The sequence below is a fragment of the Rutilus rutilus genome (assembly GCF_951802725.1).
Source record: "Rutilus rutilus genome assembly, chromosome: 5".
Classification (NCBI taxonomy): Eukaryota; Metazoa; Chordata; class Actinopteri; order Cypriniformes; family Leuciscidae; genus Rutilus; species Rutilus rutilus.
Window position 1 is genome coordinate 37,376,272 of NC_140213.1, and position 24,806 is coordinate 37,401,077.

The window sequence follows — 24,806 nt, forward strand, 5'->3', positions numbered from 1 at the left end:
TTTCTTGCCTTATGCAAACAGAAACAGTTTACTGTAACAGTTGTACACATAATGCTAGTATATCTGAGAATGTGCCATAGCATTCATTCTTAAAATCAAACATTGATGAATGCCAGCGCTGATCTCTGAATTGGCAATTATGTTAAATACCTGGCTTTGAAAAGATTCACTGAACTGTGAAATGCACTTTTAATTGTGACCTGGAAAATGCTTAGGCAATTTTCATCACAAGGTGAAGAAAAAGAGAAGAAAATTGAAAATAAATGCATAACAAGAAAAAAAAAAAGAAAAAAAAAAGAGGAGTGAAAGCACAGCAGCACAACAACAACATAGGGACCTGCTTCCTCCCCATCAGCACACCAAAAAGCCTTGGGGTACAACTCTCGCAACAAAGAACAAGAGTCTATATCTCGCTCTTCTGAAGAATACAATTTCAAAAGAATCCCCTTCTTCTCCCCTTGTACCCCACTCACATTCTGCCCAAATCCCCTGCTCTGGGATCTACATCCGGCATGCCACAAACCGTATTCCCTGATGTCTCAAAACACAAGTGTGTCTCAACATCACTTTCTTTTTGCTTTTAATTTTCCAAGGAATGCTAGTGCCATTTCACGCCTTTCTCCCTACATGCCTAAAGCCAATACCCAGAGCACGAGTGTCTGAGAAACTGCCTCTGCAGCTCCAAGTGAGAAAAAAGAAGCTCCAGTGGATTTTCGAATGCTGTCTGCCAATGAGATCTTTTGATCAGCTGCCAGGTGATGACACATGATGTGCATTAATCTCGCTCTTTCTGTGACTCTTTCCAAGCAGAGGGCAGCGAGCAAGGCTCATTGGTTTGAAAAGTGAAATGATGCCACGTGGGATTTCTTTGTTTCTTATTTTCTCCGCTGTCTCCTCCTGTCTTCTCCGTGCCTCGTTTGTTAGAGGAAAACTCCATGACATCAGCAGAGCTGAGTCAAACTCGCTGCAAAACAACGGGGGGACGAGGTCAGACAAAGCTCTTGTTAAAATGTAGAGTGTTTGCTCTAAAACTGGCCTCCAGTGGGATGGAGGTTGTTTTAGCGCTGACCTGCGCGGTTGCATGCGAGCTGAAAGATCATCGTTTGGATCCTCGTGTTTCAATCCATTGAACCTTGCGAAGTGCTAAACAATTTAATAATTTATGAGAGTGGAGATGGTCAGGCTTGACTTCAGCATGAACACATCATCGATTAAACAATAAAACAAATCTGCTTATTAACTTTTGTCCAAGTTTTAATTGTGAAGACAGACACCCTGCAGCTTACCAAATTACCCAAAGAGGAAAGCAAACTTCATTGTCGACTTTTCGCTAGTACTTTCAAGTTGGCTTATTCTTTCAAAACACTGAAGAATATGGGATTGGTATGTAGCTGCTATAAAGTACTATAAACGAGGACGAGAAAAGCTTGTAAAGAAGCAATTCTGTCAATAATTTTGAGGGGGGGAAAAAGTAGCATTAAAAACTGACATTCGTGATTTAAAAGGAAAATTCTTTAATAATTTATTCACCTTCATGTCATTCCAAACCTCTATGACTTTCTTTCTTCTGAGGAACACAAAAGAAGATATTTTGAAGAATGTTTTAATCAATACAATGAAAGTCAATGGGGTCCAAAACAACACTTAAAGGACAAAAACAAAGACATTCTTCAAATATCTTCTTTTGTGATCCACAGAAGAAAGAAACTCATACATGTTTGGTACTACATGAGGGAAATGTAGATATTTTACACAAAAATGAAAATTCTTTCATGTAGTGTAGGAAAATTGTCTCTCCTGAAGACAAAAACAACAACATATTTTATTGCCCGAGCTGCATAGAGCAGAAATGGCAGAAGAAAATATGTCTGATTCTCTTCCATCATTTCCAAATTAGCCTGAGGGATGCAAGTGCTCGGTCTGACACATGCAGACACACGTTCATGTTTCAAACAGGCCCTGTCAGGGCAGACTGACCCCTCGGCAGATGGTGCGTATCACATGTATCACCCCAGAATCATCAGCGTGAGAGTTGTCACTATTAAGCCGACCTGGACCCCTTGCCCCCGTCTCGAAATCCAGGTGTGAGGGTGACGAGACAGGAGCACCATTTCTGCAGGGTCGTGGCCTTAAATCTATACAGCTCTCATCACTGGAAGATCTGGTTCTGCACACAGCACACAAATATTATTATGCGGATTTCTCTTCGCACCTCCAGTCACAGCTAACAGCTGCTGATGAACGAGAAGCGACGGCTTGTGATGGTGCTTCTCCATTAGAAAAACATAACCAGCTGTTATTTCGAAAGGGGATGGTGGGCTTATTACCGTGATTTCCAGCGGGAGTAGCACTCCTGTTTGGCTGATTATTTTGCGTGGCTGAGATTCTGCAAGGGAGGTACGTGTTTTGTGTTGCTGACAGATAACAGTCTTTTCCTTTCACCAAGGTCTATAGGGACAAAGGACAAAATATTTCATCCCGGAAATTATTATATCCGGGAAAGTCTGAGAAAAGCCATCAGTGAGTTTTATGTCGGCAAAAAGGGGCATATTGTTTTAGATGATTCTCAATTTGTCATTTTGTAATTTTGTGAGGGTGAACTGCAAGCCCATTAAAGGAATAGATCACCCAAAACATTTAAATGTCATCATTTACTCACCCTCATGTTGTCAAGGGCAGAAAAGCAAGATTTTCTGTGAATAACAACACTCTATGAATAACATTTATTTTGAGAATTTGGAGCTTCCATTCTATGCAAACCAGTCCACTGTGCACGTTTCAAATGACATGATTCTATCTCTGCTAGCGATCTTTTCACCTCTCTTGTGTGCAAGCATTTTCCTTATACTAATTGATTTTGCTAACTGCTAACAAGTGAAAACATGCTGATCTGAATGAGACTATTACTGTAAATAATGTGTTCTGTGTTGGATGTGAGTGATAGCTAATAAAACAAACCAAATGAATACATTTGTCTGACATTACTCATTAGTTCATCATAGCGAATGCCTTGAACTATAAAGGGAATAGAGAGCGACAGACTCTGAAAGGAAGTAACCACATAACAGCTAAATGCTGTTTGATTTTTTTACGAATAAAATCATAGAGAAGAGCAAACTTCACTGTCGACTGTTAACTAATGCTTTAACACTAGAAGTGCCATGGCGGTCATTTTGACTGTTTTGAATTTTATATCTGCAATAACTTTGTTGAAAAAATAAATAAACACCTGACTTTTCCTAAAAGTGTCTGTACTTTCATTTAAAATGTTTTTCATATAAATTACACATAAGGCAAAAAAACAAATGAACATATTTATTTACCTATTTCGGCCATAGACGGTCATATTGACCGCACTGAATTTTGCGGTATTATTATACATATACCAACATACACAACCATAAAATGTGGTGAAAAATACACAAAACATATTCCACAACAAATCATTTAAATTGTAATGATATTCAGATCAGAACAAGAATGAAAAAATAACTATAAACAAGCCAAAATGAAATACTTTATAAGCGAAAGTGAAAGTAAGCGGCGTTAGGCTCACGTAACTCTCTAATTAGAATCAAAATGTTTCAACATTTGCGATGTATTTGGATGGTAAACTATTCTTTATTACAGGCTTTGTACTTCACTCACGTTCCAGTATCGACAGAAAAAATCATCCTCTTCACATGGGCAAAATGATACGAATTGTACTAGGCTACTGACTATATAAACAGAGCAGTGGAATTTGTATATGTTAGGTTGAATATTTTATTATTATATTTTATTATGGCTAGAATGAACAGGCTGCAATGTCAAGATTGCAGTGCTGGAATATGGTGTGTGTGTGTAAGGCGCGGGCGCGATCGAACAGTGGAAACATGAAAACATAGGCTACTCCGTCATTTTGTTCAGGACATCTACGGATATTAGCCTATTTATTTATAAATGTATAATTAAACTTGTTTAAATGTACAGTTTGGTGTTGTTTTGTTTTTAAAAGATATCCTAATACAATAAATGCATTCATCTCTCAATTGGGTATTTATCATTAAAGATATAGAGTTTGGAATCTAGCGGTCAAAATGACCGCTTACGGCAAAAGAAAATATTTTGAGGAACTGTTTTTGTCCATTTAAGTGGTTCTTTGTCCATTTAGGTGGAAGAAATTCTTCAAAATATCTTCTTTGACCACATAAAAGCTAAATTGCGTTTTATTTGTTATAAATAAAATCACATCTGAATATAATTTTTCTATCTTTCTATCTCTATGCTTGCTAGTTTGGCAAGCTTTCAGTGCCGCCTCTGTTCTGCTGCCTTTCTCCCACTGACAATGAACTTGTGGTTACAAGCAAGTAAAATGTCCGATAACACTTTATATTAGATGTCTTTATGTACTTACATCAAAATATAAGTACAATGTACTTATTGTGTTTATCTTGTTTTGCAAAACATTTATGGTGCTATTGAGTTGGGATATGGGAAAGGTTAGGGACAGGTTTAGTGGTACGATTAGGTTTAAGTTTGAGTAAAAAGATAAGGGAAGGCACAGTGTAATTATGTACAAATGTATGTACAATACAAATGTAATTACATGCAGGTAATTATAATAATATATGTGCAATGTAAAAAAAACATGCATGTACAGTACATAAGTGCTTTGTTTAAAATGATTGATTTTAAATCCACCTAATATCAAGTGGGACCAAACGTCCTTTACTCACCTAAATAAGGCCAAGACCACTTACCAAAGGCAAGTGATACTGTTCAGTTAAATGACTGAAAAACAGCACCTTTTGAAAAACTTGAGCATTTACAACAAGAGACATCAGAGTGTTAGTCATAAGAGTCATTTTGAAGTTGTCAGCATTACAAAATGATAATTAAGGAGCTGTGTTTTATTGAACTTCACAGCAGATATCTGGCTAAATAATCAAACTCTAAAGAGGAGAGAGTAAAAAAAACTGTAGAGATACAAATAGACATCTGTTCATTCTCAGTACACTCCAACTTTATTTTTTGAGCCTGAACTTTTTCTGTGTGTCAAATTCAAGCACAAAATCTCGAAATGCTGCTGTCATAGTTTTCAACTTTTAGTCCATGGATTTTATGTTTTCAGTATGAGGTAAACCCTTCAATCACTGGAGACAGTGCACAGACAGATCCGCTACTTGTGTAATACCCTGAGCTTTAGTAAAAATTTTCACCCTTGCTTCACATACTCTTCAGCTTCAGAATCAGAGCACATGGTAGTGGATCGTGCTGTCCTGGATAAGGAACAGCTGTTTGAATGAATCTTTAATGTTCACTCACATCGGTGTTTGCCTCTGCCAGCTGTACATCTGTACCATCGTTCTTCACAGTTTCAAGTGCCGATCATTCATTAGCCCACCACAGCATTCTCTCATTTGCAGCCTTCTATATGCATAAATTAATGTTTTGAAATGTGCATTTGTTCACTAAAAGTACAGTGGAATTATGTCATATTTTTAAATATATAATTGTAATATAAACTTAATATTTCTTATTTGGGTGCACAGATTACTCAAGATTATTTCAGCAACTTCTTTTAAAAACGCAGGCTATAACGGCACATTTACTGCTAATGAATTGCTCCAGGTATTGAGCCATTTGCTGCACTGTTGAACTTGATGCAAAGTTTTGTAATAATGCTTTTAGACAAGATCTTACAAAACTGCTTTTATGGAAAAGTTAATGGCTTCTATAGATAGAGCTTTTTTACTTTACCTCAGATCTTATCTGTAGAGTCCACCACTTACATTTACATTTATTCATTTGGCAAACGCTTTTATCCAAAGCAACTTACATTGCATTTCAAGGTACACATTTACATTCTTATCAGTTCTTGCCTTCCCTCTGAATCGAACCCATGACCTTGGCATTGCTAGCGCCAACGCTCTACCGTTTGAACTACAGGAAAGCTAACCCAAAGGTAGAGTTTATAAAGTCTATCAGAACAAAGAGACCCTTTTCCCTGCATTTACCTCTCTGTTACCTTTTAGCATAATTACAGCACCATGTTTAATGTCAGCTCAAATACCATACTAATCAGCATTAGAAAATAGGTCAGACGGTATTACAATTGTTGCCTGCATTTGAAAGGATAAAAGCCTGTGCTTGGTTTTGCATTACAGCAGATCCTCTGGTCTCTTCTCACCCCTGCTTTTGTAAAGCACAATGGCAGATTAAAGCAGGAAGGTTGTGGTGCAATTAAAAGTGGTTTCAACAAGTTTTGGACTCCAAAAGAATGAAAACTAAAATAAAAATGAAACATGTTACCTGCTTGCAGGGCTCAGATGTGCTTGTAGGAACGAGCTGTGTGGTTTGAGAAGACGACGATCAATGGATCCATAGAAAATGGCTTGTTATCTATGTGAAACAGACAGAAGAGAAGAACATTGCTCATTTTCTGCAGCTTGTGTGAGTGTGATGAGTGAGTAAACATGAATCTTCTGTTTGAGAATTCTATTTCCTGTTCTTTTTTTCTTTGGAGGAGGCAGCCGCCGTGGGTGCTCTGGAGAGTAGTGCATTATGGGATTCCATAGTTCTCACAAACAGAAGAGGCCTAATTGGCTCTCAATGAATGGCCATAACCATATATCACAAACCCAATGCCCAAGCTAACAGTCAGCTGAACTATTACTGCTGCAGTTGTCTTTTCCTCATGCGAGCACGCTCGTATCCCAACTCATTCGGAGACAAATATTAACACAAACAACATGTTTACACAGGAGAAAGAGATGAACAGCTGCATTCACGATTCACAGACGCTAAAGCAAATTCACATTTGAACACACTCAGACATCTGTACATGCGGTCTAATATGAACACAGTGAAGAAATAAACACCCATGGCGATTCATCGGTTGCTCTCTGGCTGTGAATTCACGCTGCCTGCACAGCAGACGGGTCCTCTCGTCATTTTATTAGCACTCAAGGGTTGGGGAAGGTGTCTGAAGAGAACACAGCCACTTCGAGAATATAGGATCTGACTAATGCCCTCTTCTTCGTGTTTGTATGCGTGAGCTTGTGTGTTGTAACCTTTGTGGTGCTTATATACTCACTAGACACTAATAAAGAATATTGCTCATTCACTTGAAGAAAATCTTTCATTTAATTTAAATGATCAACTTTGTCTCAGATGTTTCTCCTCATATTCTTTAGGAGAATGATTCAATTGTTGACATGTATTACGGACACAGAATAAGGATTCACTGATTCTCTGAATTCTGATCTAAAAAGTCCAAATATTGTCATGTTATGACTAATAACTGAAATGGCTGATGGTAAAATTGTACTATTTAAAAATAAATGAAAATAAAATACTAAAAAATAAATGTACAATCAATCATTTTAAAAGTTAATTTAGAGATTACAAAATTATATAAGGTACGGTATGAAAAAGATATTCAGATATTCTGATAGGTCCTTAACTCAATGCGCTTGCAATCACATCGTTCTCTATAGGGCACAGCTGATTGGTTCCTGCTGTATCAGTAGCCAATGAGCTCGCTGCTCAACCTTCAAATACTTGGTCAGCATTTGCTAGCAGTTAGCAGCGCACTTTCAGAAACCTTCCTCCCCCTGCTCCACCCGTATAGATCTGCTTCAGTAATTCATGTACACTATATTGTACACAGCAAGCGTGCCGCACAAGCCCTCAAAAGTGAAGCCAAAACGTCTCGATCGCCCCCCGGTGACTGGTCCTAGTATAGGTTATAAGTCCCGCCTCCCCGTGTTATTCAACGGGACGTGAGACCAACTAAACAATTAAATTACACTTCAAATATCTTTTTTCCAAAGGTGGTTTATTTCATTTGCTGTCATTTTTATCACGCTGATGTAAGTTCAAGTGTCCGTTTCAAAAATAAGTTGGCTTTTAGTTAGTTACGTGATGCGGTGGTGTAACGTCATGATTGACAGCTGTGATTGACAGGTTCTCTGAGCGAAGTAGTCACTGAAGCACCAACGGACATTTTTTCGGGATCTTCGGAGGACTGAGGAGATTGTATTTACTATATTTTAACAAGCCTCTTGTCTAACTGCAATCAATTTGTAAAAAAGTGTGCAGAATCCACTCTCCCTGAGTGCATTCTGCGAGAGTGAGGGCGGAGCGCTGATTTCGCGGCTTTACTTCCTGCTCACGACTGCGCAGGTCTGGTCCCGAGATCGCTACTGCGCAGACTCAAGTTCCAATATGTCAGCGCCATATCGGGACTCTGGCGGCTTCAGTTCTCATCAATGGAAGAGAGCAAAGGGGCGTCGTCCATATTTTTTTACAGTCTATGGTACACAGCAGCATGTCTTATTTGCTCACAGCAGCGTGTCGTGTGTGTATTGGCAGTAGCAAGTCCCGTACTTGCTTTGCAGCAGCAACAATAACCAACAGCAGCAGCAGCGTAGCAGATCTATTGCGCCAAGACCAATCATATCAACATTATTACTATGTCCATATCCATTACTATGCCAAACACTCAGAGAGTTGTCATGACAAATACGAGAAATGTTAATAAAATTGTAAAACAATTACAGTCAATATCCAACATTGTGTATCCTTAATATAGAATTCTAAATTGTAATTATAAAACATGCATAGCGCACATAATTGTAATGAAAGGTCCACTGAAGGAAAGCTTGGAGAACCCAAATACAGTTTATTCAAATAATCCCATGGCATGGCATGGCATGGCACAGACTATTAATGACAAGACAAGGGACACCTGTGCACAATCAAGACAATAACCCAATGAAAACATAACAACACAGTAGAACACATGATGAGGGGAGCACATGACAGGATCACATGACTTACAGGACATGAAACATGAGCATGACACAAAACCAAAACAACCCATGATGCTAATTTAGTTTTGGAATAATTTGATTCAGTGTAATGGCTAATTTGAACACAATTTGAGATGAAGTTGTAGAGTAGGATTACTCTGAACCTGACTTCAACTCCAGCTGTTCTAAATTGAATGTCATTGCTGTCTATGAGAAATAATTACATAGATATTTAAGATACCCCATTTGTGATGTTTCTTTCCTATGGGCAGGCCCACACATCCCTAACCTGATCAAAACGCACTAAACAAGATTCTTATTTCGTAAGACACCTACTTTGATTTCATTATGGATGTTTGTGCCATTCTGGATGCAAAATATCTGATCTTCAAATCCATAAACCAGACAACACGAGACATTTATCTCATTCACCACTAAGAGATCTTGAATGTGCGCACACAGTCTGTTCCTGCCCTGGTTTCCAAGGAAAAGAAGCCACAGATCAGGGAGGGCACAGGAAGAGAGAGCGAGACGGGGGGGGGGGGGGGAAAGGGAAGAGACAGAAACACTCTTCTCTGACTGGGTCTTCACAAGGAGGAGTGAATCCATGGAGGGGGAAGAGAGAAAGAATGTCTGCTCATTATTCAGCCTGGCACTCGAGGCCACAGAAAATAGCTCTCTTCATTTTTCTTGTCAAGCTGTGGCTCTGTTAATGGTGTGTTCTCAGTCAGTGGTGAGACAAAGGGGGAGGGGGTGGGGGGCTTTAGCCAGCACCAGGAATGTAGCGAGTCAGGATAAACACTACGACCCTTTCCGATGACCGCTTGCTCTGTTGGTCATCGACCGCCCCGGAAGGAAAGCTGGCTTTTCTGATAAAACACCTTAAAGAAAGCTGGCCCCTTTTTGTAGGGACTGCATTCCTCATTTAGAACTAAATGCGCTTCCTGCCTTGGAGACCATCTCCAGTTTCCTTCCGCTGTAGCCAAAATTTCTGTGAAAACTTTTTGCTGTGGCCGGATCAGCTGGATAATAAGAGCTGAAACATCAGTGTTCCATTAGAGTGCAAGACTGATTTATAAGCGTTGCATGGTTGTCCGGTCTTTCCTCCATTTGGCTCATGATTGGTCTAATTCAATGAGCTAATAAGCTGAGCAGCTGTGACTTCACTGTTGGGCTTCGTGTGCTAAGATGAAAGTGGACCGGCCATCATTATGCACATTTATTACTACACTAGTGACGGGAATGTGATGCAAAGATTCCAGTGGATTATGCATCTATATTGACAAATACATTGTTGGATTAAATTTGTATAATGGATTATGGATTCTATCTATCATATGGAGAGATAGAAAAACACTGTTTCATAGGGAAAATATATGACGTTACACAATCACAGTAATCAGGATGACAGTCATGGATCAAGTCAGGACATCCATGACAGAGTCCAGATTTATAGCCACTTGTTAGTAGTTATTTGTTAGGCATTCTCAGAGCATCTGTTATCTGACATTCTTTAAATCCTGAATTAAGTTTTTGACAAGAGTGCTGTTTTAGAACCTACTATTTCATCTGAATATACTTAGTACTAAACTGTCATATATTATGCAAAAGGCAGTGCGTCAAATAGATACAAAAAATACCAGATGCAGAACTGGTGAGCTGCCTATGGAGCTTTTTCAAGTCACTCAGACATTTCTTTAACAACATATATGTTGCTAATAAATATATGGTCAAACTCCAATGAAATGAACTACTAGTCAAGTCTCTCATGAGAAATTCTATTAATGTGGTCCCTAATCAGTCACTTATGAGGTTCAGTGTGTGGTAGATTTTTCCCTAAACCTAACTATGTACCTGGGTCTCGTCTACAATCGACGTCCTAGAACGTCTACAGTCGACGTTAGTTTCCTATAATATTTACACTCTAGCGCGTCTACAGTCGACGTCGGCCGAGTCTAACCCTATACCCTAGCACATCTACACATCGACGTCGGCTAGGTGTTAATCCTATACTCTAACTTGTTCCCCTAACTAACTTGCTGCGCAGCAATAATACACATACAGACTGCAGACATACAAATGAAGAAGAATTAATCACGGCCGGAGGATCTCAGACAAATTTCAGGGAGAATCCCACCAGCGAACACAAATACAACAGTTTTTATGGAAAAGGGGTATGGCAAAAATGACATGAAACATTACATAATTTCCCCACAATTTGATTGGTTCTTCATAAGCAAACTCTCTTGTTACTAGGTAGAAACAAACTCTGTTTTCTTGATTATTTCATAATCACAAGGTTTCAAGTTTAGACATCTGTCAAGTTTTATTTCCCATATTTGTTATTTTTGCACTCACACAACCAAAATCAAGAGTTTTTGCCAAAGGGGAAACATACATGTAGCAAGAGAACAGAACGTCTTAGTACATGGTGTTAGAATTGTTAGACCTAAAAGAGAAAGTAAGGTTTATCTTATCGATTAAAATCCATCACAAGTGTCATTTAGGATGCTGTTTTGACAGCATCATGTTTTCCTTGAGCTCATGTTTTTGTGGGGGAAAAACAATCCATTTCCTTTTGATGTCTATATGCATTTCTATAAAACAGATCTCTGTATGAAGTATATAAACATCAAACCCTATATTCCTCCATGCCAATCAGAACAGAAACATTCCTAACACAACAGGGTTTGATCTGAAAAAGGAATATGCGTACATGTAAGCAGAATAACATCATATGTCAGCCTATACTAGAGATTGAGGAAGCCTATACAATAGTGACGGCAAGAGTAAATGTGTGCCAGCACTGGGAAATAAGGTCGCGGAGCTGATTGCTGAAAGGAACAGATAACCCTGAGCTGCACGGTCAGAGTTCCTCGTTTAAGTGCTACTGTTGGCTCTGCAGACGAGCCGAACTGTGAATAAGAGCGCGAGGAGTGAGTGGTGATTTTAAACAATGAGAGCTCAGGTAAACTTACAGCAACCTCCCACTAGCTAGGATAAATAGCTTAACTTGAGAATGTGGTAATGATGTAAAGAGAGATGTTGAACTATGTTTTTTCATAAGAGAAATGAAATGCACTTTTAATATTGTGTGTGAGCTTATGTAAATATTTATTATATAAGTAAAACCTACTATAATGTAAGAAAATGGACAGGGAGCTGTCCATGGTGCTGATTATTAAGCTACAATTATTAAGTCTCATTTACTATGTTCTGAAACAGTCTATTGCTTTTTAAGCGATTATTAAAAGACACAGAAATACTATAGAAATGAATGAAATATGATCTGATTTGAATGCTAGTGGATAGAAGTGCCATTTATTTTAACCACTGAAATGAATATTGTGATTTGAAGACAAGAGCTCTGTTTCAAAACAGTGAGCAGCTGTCTAATCACACAACCATCATGAGACCTCATAAGAGAGCAATTGGGAATGGTTCTGCACAGAAGACTCAACTTTGTGATTTTAATAATGTTTGATGTTAGCATGTTGCTACATTAATGGTGTAATACTCTAAGCAACTTGAAAATAGAGCACACACAAATATTGCGTGGAATAATCCATTTTAATTTGTACTGAACTATGTTTTATTGAAACTTTTCAGAATGAAATACACTACCATTCAATAGCCAGTAAAGAGTTCTTTAAAGAAATTAATACTTTTATTCAGCGAGGATGCATTTAAAATAAGACATTTTTAATATTGTAAAATAATATTATTTCAAATAAATGCTGTTCTTTTAAACTTTTATTCATCGATAATGGTTTCCACAAAAATATTATGCAGTTTTTAACATTGATAATAATAAGAAATGTTTCTTGAGGATCAAATCAGCATATTAGAATAATTTATAAAGGATCATGTGACACTGAAGACTGGAGTAATGATGCTGAAAATTCTGCTTTGCCATCACAGGAATAAATTACATTTTAGAATATAATCAAATAGAAACATTATTATTTAATTGTAATAATATTTCACAATATTTTTATTTTTAGTATATAGTTAAATAAATACATGCAGCCTATATACGCTTAAGAGACTCAAGAGAAAAACATTAAAATATCTTACCATCCCCAAACTTTTGAACGGTAGTGCATGTTTTTGTAATGTCCTTTCTGTTGACTCATCCATTTCTTTTGAGATTTTTTGTTTCACTGAACATGTTATAATGCATTCTGATTATCTTCTCCATGAAGGATGGTTATTATAAAATTGGTTACAAAAATATTCCTTAGGAAGTACCATAAAGTTGCTTACTTTTTGGAACAGTCTATGTTCCACCTCCTGCATGATGCCTTAAAATGCCTAAAAAGAGAAGGTGTTCTTGATAGTCACTGGCTTTAGGATATTTCCACAGCAGGTTCAAGTACAGTGTAGTCTATTTTTGGATCATTCTGCAGTAATAAAAGAAATGCTTCTCCTTACACTGTATAGTCTCACACTGAGTTCAAGATGAGAAAAAACTTTAGTGACTTGTTAGCAGAACAGTTCTGACCCAATTAACTGCCTTTGTTTGATAAAGAAGCACTGACCTCTGTTTACACACTCATCTTCCCCTGATTTGTTTTCACACTGCATGGCTTTAATTAGCTTTGGACCTTGCTTCAGGGAATTTGTAAATCCATGTGGATATTTTGCCCAGTGTAATTCAATGTGAGAGATGTCTGCATCTACAGACCAGTGGCAAACAACAACCAAGCTAAAAGTGTAACAACAACAGTCAACTACTCTAAAATGAAGTTGGCAACACAACAAGCAACTAACAAAAGTAGCAACCAACATTAAGCTGTCTAAAGGAACAGGTCGACCAAAAATGAAATCCGGTCATCTTATACAGTACTCACCCTCACAAGACTTTATTTCCTCTGCGGAATATAAAAGATATTGTTGTTTCATTTGTTTTTTTGCCCATAAAATTAAAGTCAATGGGGTGATTCATTGGGTGGACAGAAATAAATAAATAAAAAACGTCTTCCAAATGTCTTCTTTTGTGTTCCACATAAGAATGAATGTCATAGAGGTTTGGAACGAGATGAGGGTGAATAAATTGACAGTTTTAATTTTAGATGAACTATCCCTTTAATGAAGCAATATCATTTGTAAATGTACCAGAGATAAACAGTATAATTAAGTACTTATAATCTATTATAAGTTATATAGTATCTACATCGTTATTATATTAATAGGCTAAATACAAATAGTGAGTTATGACTATGGAGTTCCCTTAAACCACAGTGTGTGTGTGTGTGTGTATGTGTGTTTAATATATTTGTAAACATTTTAACAATGAATATGAATGCAGTTAATGTCCAATTAAGGTTGGTTTAAAGCACATTTTCCGTGACCTAATCTAGAATGAGAACTATTTACTCCAAATAACCAATTAACAGTTCCTTTACTACGAGCTAATTAATAATAATCGTGTTAATAACAGTAACAATGAATGAAGAACTCACTATTATATATAACCTTTTAATATATTAATAATGTAGAAACTACAATATATAAACAATGAATAAACTATAAAATAATAGTTTGTTAATGACTTGTAAGTACTTTATTACTGTATACGTATTATAAAGTCTTACCAAATTCAGGTCTACACACTGTGAACAGCTATATAGTTAACAGTACAATGTGACAGTAAGTCAGAGTAAAAACAAAAACAAAACAAAACATAACAATTTAGCATTTGGTTGCTCTTCACTTCTACTTAAAGGGATAGTTCACTTTGAAATTAATTTTTGATATGTTTTAGCTTACCTCAAGGGCATCCAAGATGTAGGCGTCTTTGTTTCCGCAGTAGTTTCAATTTTGATATTTTTAGGTCAAACCGTTCTTGTCTGTCAGTCATATAATGCAGGTCTATGGTCACTGGCTCAAAACACAAGCACAGAGTCCAAATTAAAACAATTCCCCACGTCCAAATGAAACAATTCCCCATCATAAGTACACATTGATGGCCTAAGACACGAAACGAGCGGTTTGTGTGAGAAAACGAACAGTATTTATATCGTTGTTATCTCTTGAAAACAGCACACGTCCAAATGATCTGACGGCGCGGGCGGGTATAGATATATACATAGATGTCGCCTTGGCTACGGTTTCGTTCCAATGAACTGCAGTAGCGAAGGCGACATCTAGTGTATACATCTATACCCGCCAGCGGGCGGGTATAGATATATACACTAGATGTCGCTTGGCTACGGTTTCGTTCCAATGAACTGCAGTAGCCAAGGCGACATCTATGTATCTATACCCGCCCGCGCCGTCAGATAATTTGGACGTGTGCTGTTTTCAAGAGATAACAACGATATAAATACTGTTCGTTTTCTCACACAAACCGCTCGTTTCGTGTCTTAGGCCATCAATGTGTACTTATGATGGGGAATTGTTTCATTTGGACGATGGGGAATTGTTTTAATTTGGACTCTGTGCTTGTGTTTTGAGCCAGTGACCATCGACCTGCATTATATGACTGACAGACAAGAACGGTTTGACCTAAAAATATCAAAATTGAAACTACTGCGGAAACAAAGACACCTACATCTTGGATGCCCTTGAGGTAAGCTAAAACATATCAAAAATTAATTTCAAAGTGAACTATCCCTTTAATGTATAAGGTAGCTTGTTACTAGGAAAGCTTTTTAGAAAATAACTGAGATGCTGTCACCCTACTGAAAAATGTAGTTAAGCTAGTAGCACTAATGCGTTGGTACTCCTCAATACTACTTCAGGCTAAGCCAGGTATTTCTAATAATTATATTTGTTTCCTTTTTTACAAACTCTAACATCATAATGAAAGGATGTTTGGAAGATGGAATATTACAGATGAATAGAGAATCCTTTCTAGTCCTATTGTGCTATTGTTTTAGATGGAAATAGCATTTTCACATGTGTCGCTCAGCATTTTCTCTCTGTGATGGATACCTGTTTCAGCCTGTAGATTTCCCTGTGACAGCATGCTTTCCCACCACTGATGAAACTGAAGGAACTTTCTCAAGCTGTCAAAGATTTCCCTCTATCTCACATAACTGACAGGCTAACCGTCATTACAGACTCTCACTCTCTCTCTCTCTCTCTTTCAATTCTCTCGTGTGTGCGCACACACAAAGACAAAAATCAGAGATAGGACTGCTGTCAAATTGGGACTATAGGCTGATTTCCTTTAGAAGGAAGGAAAGAAAAATGCTATTACTGAACACTGAACTTTACTAGAGTGCCATACAAAAGAAAAAGGTGCATAATGGTATCTTCTCAGAACCATTTATTTGTCAGCTTCAACCCACACTGACCCTTTCTTTTGTGTCTCACAAAAATATTCCACCGATAAACTCAATGCACATGCTGTCAAGATGTTTTAACTATCAAGATGGTTTACCAGACAAGCTAAAAAAATAAACATAACATAACATATCTTTCATTTCATATGCAATTATATTTGTACCCAGAAGTAGCAAACATGTTAATCTACAGTATGATGAAGAAGCAAAGTCAATAATGTATTCATGTTACGCTGAGGTTGAGGTTAAAGGGTTATACATGAATTATGAATGATATGAAAAAAGATTCTGGAGATCTGAGCACACTGTGGGAATGCCATGTGTCTGTTTTATGGATTCTGTTAATAAAGGCTTGCCCACAGAGATGCAACAAATATAGCAGATCAATAGAGTTCTAAGACATGCAGCCAATGAGCAAGTGCCACACAAAGCAAGACAGATAAAGGCAGGCGAAAGTCAATACGACTGTAAATACATCCAGCTGCACTCACTTATATGGCTTATCCTATGTGCTATCAGTGTTGGGGGCTTTCTGCACAAATCAAATTGGCATGCATTTAAGACTGAAAGAGAAATTGAATAAAAAAAGACAAACATTATGGTTAAAATTCATAATTTGAGAAAAGATGGTGGGAGAATTAAGGCCAACAAGAGCTTGCACTCAGTCACAGGCACAACGTCAGACCTGTGGAGAGAGAAGCCATTGATTTTTCACAGAAGTGCCAGTTCATCATTCTGGGAGACATTTGCGATCGATCCCTCCTTTCATTTGTTTGTGATTTTGTTCGTTTCAAAGCTGGTCGCCATGATAAATTCAGACCCTTGCCACACATCTGAAAAATGAGGAATGCCCAGATTAAGAGAAAGGGGCACAAGAGAATGTAAATGTGAAAGAAATAGTTAATTGTGACTGGGTCATGAAAGCAACTGAGGGTTTGAAAATTCAATTTTAAATAAATCACATCAGGTCTGAAAACCTGAATCCAGGATCATGTTTGTATGCAAATAAGGGACTACTATATGTATAGGCTCAGTTTGGGATCAGTAAGATTGTTAAAGAAATTAACACTTTTATTCACCAGTGATGCAACTGGTCAAAAGTGACAGTAAATACACAATGTTACGAAAGATTTGTATTTCAAATTAATGCTTTCTATTCATTAAAGAATCCTGACTTTTTTTTAGACACGCAAAAAAATTAAGCAGCAACACTGTTTTTAAAATTGATAGCAATAAGAAATGTTTCTTGTGCACTTTCAAACAAGGACTTTATCTACAAACTTTATCAAGCCAGCATTAAAGTTTGTCTAGAAAAACTTTGCTTTTATATAAAAAAAACAGTTTTCTTTGGATTTCAATTCATTTTACTTCCTTGCATTCAAATTCAAATTGCATTTCTGAATCCTGTTTGCTACAACCCTGCTATACATTCAACCTTAATACATTCCATTAAAAGCAAGCAAAACCAAAAACGGTTCTAAAGGACATCCCACGGTGCAGAGAGTTTACAGTCTATTACCTTCAGTGATCACTTTCATCTGAATCTTGTCTTTAATCATTTCCCAGCATCCTTTGAGTCTGGTGGGAAGTAAAAGAGGGGGATGTATCCAGAAACCTCTCTTTCCCCTTCTACAGAGAAAGAAAGAGCCGAACTTATGACCTCGACCCACCGTTCCAGCTGCTAAAAAAACCTTCAGTATCTTGGGTGAAAGCTAATGCAGCTTCAAAGGATGTAGGCAGTATGGAAGACTAAAGAGGACCACTGGCGGTGAAGACTATCTGAGAGAAACACAGCTTCTGCTGTCTGATTAATCTGGATTTAGATGAATCAACCTTAAAAGGTGTTTTATCTCAGAATGATAATGGAGGAGCAATTTCATTTAGTGTTTTTTTTGTGGAATTAAGATAAATCTGGTCAAATCAAAAAACATTTAATCCGGAATGGACAAAAGCTACATCTAATATTTACTTTTACTGTAATTACACTTCATACCATTTCATAATTTTAAATAAACCCCAAAAAATGTGCCTCAGTTTCTGTCTGGTATCCAATAGGCAAAGCTTTCCTATCCCTCCTGATCCCTCTCCCCGGGCCTTTAAAATACTATTAATACCTAATGGGCTTTCTCATTAGATGCCCTTCCAAACATGTTCTGGCCATTATGAGCTCCATTTACTGCCGGGCCTCATGCCTGCATGTACAAATGTGACTCGTCTGCCTTCTCGATTCCCTCTGTGTGTAGCAAACATCTATTAAAGGTATGAAATGCCCCAATTGTGAGAGACTTACTGTTTAAGTGCCTGTGTTGTGAGTGTGTATCTGTAGCCCAACTACTTGTTTTGAAAGAACTGTTTTTAGTGTAAAGAACAGGCAGAGGTATTCACATCTATCACGTCTTTGCTCCCCAGGAAAGCTCAGGGAATCCACTGTAACTGTTACTATAAAGTAAGGAGCGACCTCAGACTGTAATATTACACAGCGCTTGGCCTCGAAATACAATATCAGCACATACAGACACATATTTGGAGAGAAAGGCTCTCTGAGAAGATTACAAAATGATAAAACTACACACTATCGGTCAAAAGTTTGGAATAATTAAAGATGTTTTAAGGTACTATATATTTTTGAATCAATGTGGTTCAAACAACAGAGGTGCGACCATGTTACTATGGTTTTGAGAAAACAGTGGTGGTTAGTTAGGTTAGTTTCTCCGACAATGCATCATACTGTGTTAGTTAATCAGTGAGATGCATTGTTGCAACACACATAGCATTACTGACAGACTGGAAAAAGAGGTGCTGCAACAATGTAAAATATGTGAACAATTATGTTTTTTGAACATTCAAACATGAAAGCCAATTCTAGTAAACCCCAAAAACAAAATCGAAATTTTGTAAAAGGTCATATGGCCTCTTTAATATCTTCATGCCTTATAGTTGCATTTAGCAGATTAGACCTGGGTGATGATATAGTTACTGTACCATATAGTATATTTCGCTTCATGTGAGTATATTGTATGTAAAGCTGAATTTCTGTCAGGACCACTATCATCAAAGATGATTGAAAATTAGCATACAGTTTGGATTGGGGTAATTGGTTCTGTTCTGAGCAAGAACATCTCGGTTACATATGGTAACCCTCGTTCCCTGAGGGAGGGAACGGAGACGTACGTCGTGGTGAACGGACGATAGGGAACTCCCAGCCCATCCATGCAGCCTAGTATGGATAAGAGCAGGGAGCGATATCATTAATGTTCAATAATTAATGTACAATACAATATAATTCGAGAAATTAGTCTGATTCGAAGGGTAATCAGAAGGCCAAGTCCTGACCGGACGAGAGGAGGAGCTTGGGATGGAGGAGGGTGATTATATCCTGAGCAACGTGATAAACTGCTGATAATACAGATTGACCTTTTATATGGATGCTGTGATAAGCGTCGTATTCCAATGAGTAGACGTGGATCAGCTAATGCGAGCTTGACTGACGTGACCTGCCAGAACTAACGCTATGCTTGATATGTATCCACATTTTTTACATAGAGCTGTGTGATAATATGGTTTACATTTTGCGATGATATAAATAACAAAAAAAAAAAAAAAAATTAAGTTGGTATCTGTAATTCTTTGATTATTTTGCACTCTCCCATACGGCAGTCATCTTGGATTTTACACTTTATCACTAACAGTGCTAAAATGTTAAAAATATAACTAATGCACTAACATCTTTGTTGTTTATTTTTCTTTTCTTATGCCTAAATCTAAACAAATTTATTGAGGTTTAAACCAAGAATCAAAAGGTTAAACACTTGTGTGCTACAACTACTACGCATAATAAGAAAATAAAATGGGTACACAAACACTCACATATATCTATTAAGGCGAGACACTACAGGTGAATAGGGTAAAATTTTAAAATAATAGATATCACCATGAAACTTCCTCAGTTCATTACTTACACAAGTTCATAAAAAAAATGTTTTACAAGTTTTTGAAATTTGTATGTTTAATTATGCAAATTAGGTATTATCTCATTAAATATGTGCAATTTTGCATGTTTTTTCAGTAGATATATCTGAAAATATGATAAAGCCAGAAGCAAAATTATTTTTTCATTTTGATTACACACAAGATGAAAAAAGATGTTCAGAGGGATTTCAGGATATATGCTTTCATTAACTAGGAAATCAAAATATACTGTCCATAGCCTTAAAATATCGATTTTCACCATTTTTTAAAAATTAAAATGTCACATAAATCAGGCCAGGAATGATTTATTAACAAATCCCTCTGAACAGATCTTCAGAATACTGCTAAGTGTATAACTGGAAAGTTTGGTGTACATAGGTGCTACATAGGCTGAGATGTTTGTACTGGAGAATGACAAAAAAACGCAAAAAAATTATTTTGAGAAAACGGCAGTTAAAGATTTAATAGTTCTAAATGAGATTTCGTCGTTAGCTTTAAATCCCCCTTTGGACATTCACGATTGGTTACTGATAAAAAGGAAATGCCCATATTTGGTTTACATAGCGTTGTGCAGGAGACTCAGAGCTTTACAACGATCCCGGACATGACAGACTTCAGTGAACAGACGGAGCTCGGCATGTCGCGTTGGAATACTAACTTCCTGGTAAATTCGGGAGAAACTTACTGCCGCAAGTAAACAAAATGTAATAAAATAAACATCGTAATGTATATTTTCAGCGTTTTCTTTATAGCAGCTTGAAAGAATACATATTGAAGGAGTAAACTCGGCCAAAATCTCAAAACTGTTTTTGCCTGCCGTGTCTCGCCTTAAGATTGCTTTGAACGGTTAGCCTGGCTAACGTCAGACCACTTTCTCTTTGAGATGTGGTCTGGGAACTACATGTTCATTTTCTCGTATTTGAGGCGTGGTTTACGAATGCCCAGAGCCGTTTATTGGGCGCTACAAATGTCTATCAAATGCGCCTGTACGTAGCTCATAGCCAATCGTTTCAATTATACCAGATGACGTATGTAGAGCGACAGATATTCAACGAAGAAGACGACGATGGGTCAGAGATTTATGTGTACACCAGAGTCCTGCACGGGTCCGATTTTGTAAATCCGCACCCGCCCGTACCCGCAGTGCTTAAAACAGCACCCGACCAGTTTTCCGACAGCAGCAATAATTAAAATCTTCACCCGACACGCTTAAAATAGAACCGACACCCGACCCGCACCCGAAATAAAATCAGTTTAGACAATCGCATTATAGACACACTTACAAAAATGTTTATTGCCAGGTCATACAGAAGTTATTACACGACAATTAACACAAGGACAACTTCAGCCGAAGCTGTCAAAAGGCCGGTACATGAAGAACATGGCTAACGTTACCACAAAACTGAGTAGCCTAATAACAGACGCGGCTACAACACTATATCTGCCACGCAATTTCGTCTAGCCTACATCTGACAATTCTGGGTTCAAACACGCTCTGCACACCACACATACTTAACAGTGTTAAATATGAAAAATACTGTTCGATAGAACTGCTTTGTTACCACAGTTTCTGCGTGCTTCCTCGGGGATGAAGTTCTACATTTGCGGCTATCCAACACGAAAATGTTTGCAGCAAAGCCTTTCACAATATTTTCTTCAGATAACTCCAAATTTCTCCCACACACTGGACTTAATTTTTGATGACGTATTGTCGACAACTTTACAATCTCCACTAGCTATTCTTTTCTTCAACTCCTCAGCATCCATCTCGACGACTGCAAGCAGATCGCATCAGTTATGATGAATTTTTTAAAGTGAAAGTAGCCTAGGTAACGTTATAGATCCTGGGAGGGCGTGGTAAATAATAAACTGATGTGGATTTTAAATTATTTTATCAACTTGAAATACAGGCATATTTTTGTAGATGTGTTCCTAAAAATATGCATATATTTTTACGTCTGTCATGTTGGAGCCATAGATATAAACAAACTGCTTCGGTGTGTCGCATAGATGTCGTCATCGTCTTGCTGCTCCCTCCCCGTTCTGTGATTGGTTCCCTAGCTGAGGCGAAGATCTGGTCCATTGTATCCAGACTGCCTAGCAGCGTGAATAAAAGCTCAAGGCAGCATGGGGAAACCCAGGCTATTGAACGGTATGAACTAAGTTGAAACTGACATTGTCAGTGATGGCCCACAAACACACCAACCTAAAACTGGTCAATCGCTCTGAGCCATTTAATGACCCTTCCCATAAACCCCCTTTCCATTGAAAACAGCAAGTAATTAACATAGTGGGTGGCTTATATGACTGCAATGACTTGTGGATTAATTTTCACTGTTATTCTTAATATATCTAAGCCACCCTGACTGGGGCTCTATTTTATGGCCAGTTTCCACTCTGCAAGCACATAGAACAAGACAGAAAATTGCTGGATGATAAAATTGCTAATCATAAAGCTTACTATTAGAGCAGATGAACCTCTTCCTGAAATGGCTTTGATTTTTGAGGAGTGAAAAGACAGATCAATGCCTAATTGACAACAACAGCGGATCAGCATGGGAACTACTGTGAACAGCACTTCAATGAAGCCGATCAACTTGTACAGCCACTCGCTCAAAACTGCTCTGAGAGAATACACACACGCGTGTCAACTAACAACCTCCAGCGACAACTATATTAGCGTAGTGTGAGAGGGACGAGTGCCAGGCTAAAAGATTCTGGCAGGCCTTCTCCGTGAAGACATGCCGTTTCAACCCTTATTTCCCTCTCACATCTCATCTTTCTAAGAGTGAGTGCATATGATAATGTCCAGTCATTGACATCTCACTGTGTCAAACATTGAAAGGCACAATCAATTAGCACTTTCCAATGGCTGTAAAATGGTGCTAAACTGCCTCCTTTGAATTACCATGAATAATTTAAGGTTCAAATATTTTCAAAGATTAAGATTACTATTAAAGAAAAAACTTCCCTCTGAAAACACATTAAAAACAAGAAAATGCAGGCACGGGTGTCATGGTTTTTTTATACCAGGTACCAGCAACAGTGTCTGTTGTCCTGTCTGTCAATCAATCAATCAATCAATCAAACTGACATGCTTTGAAAAAATATCACACTATAGCGCTCCGAAAATCTATTCGACTCAAAAATCTGTGGGGGCACGAATGACGTTTCTGATTGCAGGGACATATCAGTTACCCACCTTGATCCTGTGCTCACACATGTTCCTGTACTCTATTATAAATTGTCGCAGACTCTCTATCTCTGGCGGGAAAGGCCTCAGTGGCTATCTGGCCAATCATTTCTTATGCTTTGCCTCTGATGGCGATATGATCTTTAATCCAGTACTAGCCAACTCGTCCTCACATCCCTCATGCACTCAGGCAGAGTCCGAATGAGCCTATCTCTGTACCTTAATAATCATCCAGCGTCGGAGTCCCTCTCATATCAGAACGGAACTTTACCTTGATCTGAAACACAAAGTGTGTGGCTATGTATACAGATAGGAATAGACATGATTAAAATGTAGCTACTTCATGCCAATGGGTCCTTGAGTATTGGAAAGGACCTTTGGATGTGTAGCAAATTAGCTCAAAAGGGAATATATATATGTATATTATAACTGGTTATAACCAATTGCTGAAAGCTGAAGGCGAAAGCTTCTTTGAATTCTTCAGGAGATCTGTTCGGTCCATGGGAAATTTGAATGAAGTTAACTTGAAAAAAATTGCCAGAAAGTCAGCAAGTGTTTGTCTCACAATGTAAAGTATAAAAAAAAAATGAAAAAAAATGATGCATTTTATAGTAACATACTATATACAGCATAAATTAAGACACAAGAAGTGGATTATTTCAATATCAAACAGATGGGATCTGAAAATATTAAAGAAGTGATGCATTCTTAAACCTGGATATCAGCATTTGGACATTCATTAACCTGACTTGCAGAGTGACACTAAGTTACTACTACATATAGGGATATGCATACAACACAGGAAAATACTATATACAGTTGGGGCAGTTTGATTGTGGGTAAAATGGAGCCAATGTCATTTTCTATGAGTATTACAGTTTGTATAGTTTCTGGACCACATGGCTGGTGATGGGGCAGTTGTCTCTCTCCCCTCTGGAATGCACATGAAGTTTGAGAGAGTGGAGCATTTCCAGGTCAGCATACACAAGGACAGCTCAGGTGATAATTGTCAGAGTTCCTATGTTTCATTGTGTTTTTTCCTTGTGACCCAGTTTCCCAGTGTGTCTGATTATTGATTACATTCACCTGTTCAGTTAATTATCTCATTAGTTCCCCTTGTTATTTAAACCCAGTGTTTCCTGTGTTCTTTGTATGGTTTCGTCATTTTTATGTGGATGCTTTTTCCTACGTTTCTCCTGTGTGGATTTATTAAAGTGTATTTATTCCTGGCTTATTCCCTGGCTCCGCCTCCAGCATCTGAACCCAACACTCCACCAAGGCCTATCGACGCATCGTCTCTGCCTTGGCTCCTCCCTCCCTCAGCTCCACCGGAAGCCATCAACCTTACAACTCCACCGGGCTACCTCGTCCCACAGGCTCTGCCTTTGTCGGGCGTCGTTCTGTCTGCACCTTCGGTTCCATCTGGCTTCCCGCTGGCTTTGCCTTCGTCCTCAGTCCCATCGGCTCCGCCGCAGTCTTCAGGTCCACGTGTTCCACCTCGGATGCCCGTCTCTGCAGCTCCATCTTGGTCTCCAGTGCCAGCAGTGTCATGTG

The 24,806-nt window shown here is 38.0% G+C and overlaps 1 protein-coding gene across 2 annotated transcripts in view; it reads right to left on the reverse strand.

Annotated features, from left to right (window-relative positions):
- Positions 1-24,806, reverse strand: part of mgat4c (mgat4 family member C) — a 105,645-nt gene that overhangs the window by 44,590 nt on the left and 36,249 nt on the right. For both annotated transcript variants that reach the window (XM_084409811.1, XM_084409812.1), the window contains exon 3: positions 6,295-6,384. The gene's annotated coding sequence lies outside the window, so the exon portion shown is untranslated. The remainder of the gene's footprint in view (positions 1-6,294; positions 6,385-24,806) is intronic.